Genomic DNA, 6,000 nt, shown 5'->3' on the forward strand with positions numbered 1-6,000 from the left:
GCCACTAGGCGATTCGGGCAGAATCGCCTGGGGGATTTTTTGACTTGCCAATGGGTGTGCGCGAGCGCACCCGGTGGGTGTAGCCCCTGAGCCTTTGGAGGAGTGAGACACTCCTACAAAAGGATTTTCACAATTTGTGGCTTGTGGGCGCAACCGGAGGTGACTCGTCGTTTGTCTGTGACCACGTGTTTAGTCTGCTTGCGATGCCGAGCCCCCGTGTGTAACAGGGGTCCATTCGGGGGGTTGGTTCGTCTTGTGATCGTTGTCCCTCACGCATCCATTCGCTAGAACGGAGGGGCTGAGCCATGCCGTGCTTTCCTCGCTAGACGGAGCATGGTGCTCGATGAGTTGTTAACGGGCTTGTTCGAGTGGAGCCCCAGCATCCCCTTCGCGAGGGCCTGGTTCGAGGTCAGCTGGTGACTGACTCCAGATTCTTGGTGGCCGGTCCATATAGTTCACGGATCTGTTTGACTGGTCTAAGGGCTCGATGCCTTTCTTCAGGGAAAAACCATGGACCTTGCATCATCCATGACTCGAAACGAGGGTCGGGACACCTGTGGCGCTTCGCGTGCCTCGGGTATTGGCCGCTAGCAGGCCTGTCCTTAACCTCCCCTCACTCTAGGGTGCCCTGGAGTTGCTGTGAACCCATTGGTAGGCCAGCCTTCGAACTCCTGGGCGTTAATGGGCCATAGGAGCGTTTTTAGCTCCATATCCCACTTATCTACGGTGACCCGTAGCCTTTGAAGGCGAACCATCGCTTGGCGGATCCTTCATGGGGAAGATTCGGATAGGCATGCATTCGTCTCTTGAGGCAGCGATGAGACTGATGTAGTCATGGGATAATGAGGGCTCGAGCCCCGAAGGAAGCAGATCTGGCGAGGCGTGGGGCGCGTTAATTTAGGCGGATGGTTCACCCCTCGCCCGTTCCACCCTTACCTTATAAACGGAGTAGTTTCTCCCCGGCCTCCATACGCGCAGCTGCATCCTTGCCCCTCTAGTCTTTCTGCCTTTCGCCCTCGAGTTTCGGCCTTCATTCCCCTATTTTCGCTCTGCCGCCGGCAAAGTTCTCACTCTCTAGCCCTATGCCACCGCTGGATCTTTTGCATCCCCATCCCCGTTCCTCAATGGAGCCGTGGCTTTGCTCCAACGTTCTCCACACGCGCATGGAGGGTCTAGTTAAGAAGGGCCTTCTCCGCGCAAGGACCGCGACGATGGAGTGGATCGTACCTGGTGGTGAGGATGTGCCGTTGCCACCTGACGGCTATGTCGTCTCCTTCACCCCCTTCCACGAGTGGGGTTTCACGACTCCTCCCCACCAATTCCTCTGAGGGCTGCTGCACTACTATGGGCTTGAGCTGCAGCATCTGAATCCCAATGGGATTTAGCACATCTCGGCCTTCGTCATGCTATGCGAGGGGTATTTGGGGATTGAGCCCCACTTCGAGCTATGGAAATACTTCTTTGCCGTCGAGCTATAGAAGAAGAAGGAAAAGAAGAAGCCGAACCTAGCGGTGCCGATGGGATGCGCAAGCATCCATCTTCGGGGCAGCCAATCATTGGAGTACATGTCCATCCCATTATCGAAGTCCAATAAGGGGTGGCATATGCATTGGTTCTACCTGAGGAACGACAACAACGCCCCCTACCGATCTTCATCGACTGCCTAATCAAGGCGCCAGACATGTGAAGGTATGGGCCCATCGGAAAGGAGCAGAAGAGGCTCGACGACCTTCTCAAAGCTATCACGACTCTGAAGAGCCACGGTCTTTGTGGGACCGGTGTCATCGAAGCGTACCATGTCAGGAGGCTGGTGCCGCTGATGGCGCACGCTCTTCTGATGTATAAGATGCCACCGGATTCCACGCCCGAAGGGACGGTGATGGTCACCGGTGAGGCCCTCAGCATCGGTGAAATGGCACAACGCATCAAGGAGGCAATGGAGTGCCCGATGGATCCGTCAGTGGATCTCGCCCTAGTGTACCTGGTCCTGGGGCATCACGTGATGCAACCGGACGCGGGTTTCATCAAACTGGTAAGCCTTCTTCGAGTTTCTTTCCTTGGCTAACCTTCCTCTGTTCTTAGATTCTAAGCACTAGGATTTGTAGCCCGGCCTCATCGCCCGAGAGTCTGACCCACCACTGCCAGAGGATGCGGCGCAGAGGGTGGCAAACCGCACCATGGCTGAGGCAGCGAAGGCAAGGAAGAAGTGGAAGAAGGCGAAGAAGGAGCGAGCAAAGCTCTAGTGTGGAAAGCATCGACAAGGCTCGGAGGAGAACGACAGCGATGAGGAGGAGGAAGAGGAGGAGGATGAGTCTGACCCCAACATCCCATGGGGCACGCTTACGCATGAGGATAAGCAGGCCGATGTGAGGTAGGCCAACCTGACCCCGAATCCGTAGAATGCCCTCGCGCAAACCAAAGAGGATGCGCATCCAAGATCGGCAAGGCAAGTCCTCCCCGCTCTGACCGACCCCTCTGGGGATCGATGCGGCCAATTGCCAATGTGGTAGAGTCAGAGTTGAGCGACCAGCCCTCGAAACGTTCTTGGATAATGGCATCGAGGTGAGTTAATGACTTCTTCGCTCTTTTGTGGCATTCTCGGATTTTGTCGTGTGATGTTGGTGCTTTCTGTACGACCAGCCCCAGCAGCTTCCTAATGTTGGCATCATGGAAGATCCTGGCACGGCGGCCAATCCCCTAGGAGCTGGCTGGCGTGGTGTCAGGGGCGCGCCATGATGGCATCGAGGCGGACACGGCGCTGCCTGAGGAAGCGGGGAGGTGGAGGCGCCGATTGTGCCGGGGGAGGCGCTCGTGGAATTGACACCTGCGCTGGTCGACGCGCCCGAGGTGGGGCAGACGAGAGGAGGTGTGACCAAGGGGTCCCCTATAGATGCGGCGATGGCTTGGACTTTGAGGCCCGCACTGCCAGCCTCTTCTGCCATCGGAGGGTCCACTCCTGAGGGGGCACCAGTGATAGAGGAGGTACCGTCGGCCCCCATTGGGCCGACGCCGATGGTTGCGATGGCTGGCCCCTCAGTTGGGGCTAGGCCCTCCTGGTTCCTTGTTCGATCGGGCGACGATCCGCTCACATGGTGAGGAAATCGGCTCCATTAGGCTAGGTGGCTGGACCCGAGTGACTTGGTGTTCACCCTCGATGACCCAACGGAGGAGAAGGACTGGACGAGCGTGCGCTTGGGACGAGTCCGTAGTCCGCTCCCTGACCGACGCATTGGGGTGTTGAAGGATGACATCGCCCCTACCGGCTAGGTTTGCCATGTCTTCACATTTTCTACCTTTGAGCCCTGTTTATATAATTCTAACCTGATTTTTTCACAGTCCCTCGCGATGTGCAGCCAAGATAAGTCCCTATTCCTCCATCGTGAGAGGAGGTCTGGGGGCTTGCTGCTGAAGTGTCGTGGCTGCAGGATGAGGTGGTGACCCTCCAGACCAAGGAACGGGAAGCCCATCAACACGACGATGAGGATGAGGACAAGCTCAAGGTAGTGGTCGCCAAGGCCGGGGAAGATGCTATGGAGCTTGGATGACTCCGCCCGGAACTCGACCTTGCTTGGCGTGCGCTCGAAAATGAGTAGAGGTTGAAGGAAGAAGCCAAGGGCCTGGCCGCCGCCTTGGTTGGGGATGTTGGCATGCTCTAGAGAGAGAAGACGGTCCTTGAGGAGCAAGTGAAAGGTGAGGCTCTGGTTACCTTTTTGCTTGACGTTTGCAGTAGGTTTTCTGACGCTCTTTGATGTTCGGCTTGGGCATCCCTACAGAGGCAACTCTCCGAGGTGCGGGGTCAACTCCAGTTGGAGAGCAATGACCATGATGCCTTGCGCACTGCCATGGGGTTGGTCTTCGATGACCTTAGGGTCACCCTGGCCATGGAGATGAGCTCGCTTGAGGTCTGGGTTACCTAGATCCCAGATCGGGCGCGCGCACTCGCAAGGGAGGCCCTATACACCGGCGTCCATCGCACGTTCGCCATTGCCCGCTCCCACTATAGTAACATCGACCTACTGGTGATTAGTGAGGGCTTCGCGCCTGGCTACACTGACGCTGAGCTAGATGAAATTGAGGAGGAAGCGGCTCCCCCGGCGCAAAACCTGGCGGAGAAGGTCGGAGAAGAAATCCTACCCAAGAGTGTTTAGTTAGATAGCTGAGTTTGGCGTCGGTCTTTTTGTAAAGACTTTTATTATGGCTGGAAACATTGTTTGGCCTCTCTCTCTCTCTATATATAAAGTTTGTTGCGATCTGACCCTTGTTTTATGTCAAGGCATTAGAAACTTAAGTTGCGAGCGACTAAGTAATGATCACGCCGGTGAGCAAGCGATGCCATAGCCGTCGGGGCATAGGCTTTTTGCATTCCAACCAGTTTTACTCATCATTAGTTTTCGACAACTCTTATTTCTAGGTCTTATCATAAAAAGGAAGGGTCAGATGAGAAAATGTTTCTGAGCATATGTACTCTGTAAAGTTTGTTGTGATCCGACCCTTGTTTTATGTTAAGACATTAGAAACTTAAGTTGCGAGCGACTAAGTAATGATCACGTTGGTGAGCAAGCGATGCCGTAGCCATCGGGGTGTAGGCTTTTGCATTCCAACCAGTTTTACTCATCTTTAGTTTTTGGCAACTCTTATTTCTAGGTCTCGTCATAAAAAAAGAAGGGTTGGATGGGGAAAATGTTCCTGAGTAAATGTACTCTTATCAGCCTCTGAGTAAAACCCGACCCTAGGTAGTTGCTGGGGTTGGGTGTTTACTGAAGACTGATTAGATCAGAAGCAAATCCCAATAGGAGGTAACATTTTTCGATTTTTTGCAGAAACATTACATAGTTTGATAAGCATATTGGAAGCTTTGGAATAGGAAAACTAAGGGTAAAAGCGACGTAGCTGTTCGATGTTCTAGGCGTTGGCGATGTCTTTGCCATCATCGGTCTTGAGCTTGTAGGTGCCGGGATGGAGTACTTCTACGATGATGTACGGTCCTTCCTACGGCGCTAAAAGCTTGTGGCGGTTTTTGTTGCTCTGGATACGGCGAAAGACTAAATTGCCTATGCCGAAGGCACGACCCCGCATGCGTCGGCTATGGTACTGTCATAGCACCTGCTGGTATTTGGCCGAGCAGAGCAGGGCAACGTCGTGTGCTTTGTCAAGCAGGTCCATGGCGTCTTCCAAAGATGCTTCATTTCCCTACTCATTGTAGGCCTTGACGCTCGGCGCTCCATAGTCAAGGTCAGTCGGGAGGATGGCTTATGAGCCGTAGACCATGAAAAATGGCGTGTAACCGGTTGCCCGACTGCTAGATGTCCTTAGGCTCTAGAGTACCGAGGGGAGCTCCGTGACCCACCGTCCATCGGCTTTGTTGAGCTGGTTGAAGATCCTAGGGTTGAGGCCTTAGAGGACCATGCCGTTTGCACGCTCGACCTGCCCGTTCGTACGGGGGTGCGCTATGACAGCCCAATCAATGCAGATGTGGTGGTCATCGTAGAACTAGAGAAATTTCTTCCCCATGAACTGTGTGCCATTGTCGGTTATGATGGAGTTTGGGACCCCAAATCGGTGCATGATGTCCATGAAGAACAACATGGCCTGCTCGGATTTGATCACGGTGATCGACCAAGCCTCTATCCACTTCGTGAACTTGTCCACGGCGACAAGTAAGTGCATAAAGCCCCTGAGCACCCTCTTGAGGGGCCCTACCAGGTCGAGCCCCCAGACCATGAACGACCACGTGATGGGGATCGTCTGGAGCGCTTGGGCCAGCAGGTGAGTTTGCCGAGCGTAGTACTGGCATCCTTTGCAGGTGTGTACGACCTGCTCGGCGTCAGCCACCACGGTTGGCCAGTAGAAACCTTGTCAGAATGCGTTTTCAACCAAGGTTCTAGGTGCGGCGTGATGTCCACAGACCCCTCCATGGATGTCTTCCAGCAGGTCCTTCCGCTGCTCGGTGGGGATGCAACGCTGTAGGATTCTGGTGTGGCTACGCTTGTAGAGCTCCCC

This window comes from Miscanthus floridulus, chromosome 19, assembly GCF_019320115.1.
Source record: "Miscanthus floridulus cultivar M001 chromosome 19, ASM1932011v1, whole genome shotgun sequence".
Lineage (NCBI taxonomy): Eukaryota > Viridiplantae > Streptophyta > Magnoliopsida > Poales > Poaceae > Miscanthus > Miscanthus floridulus.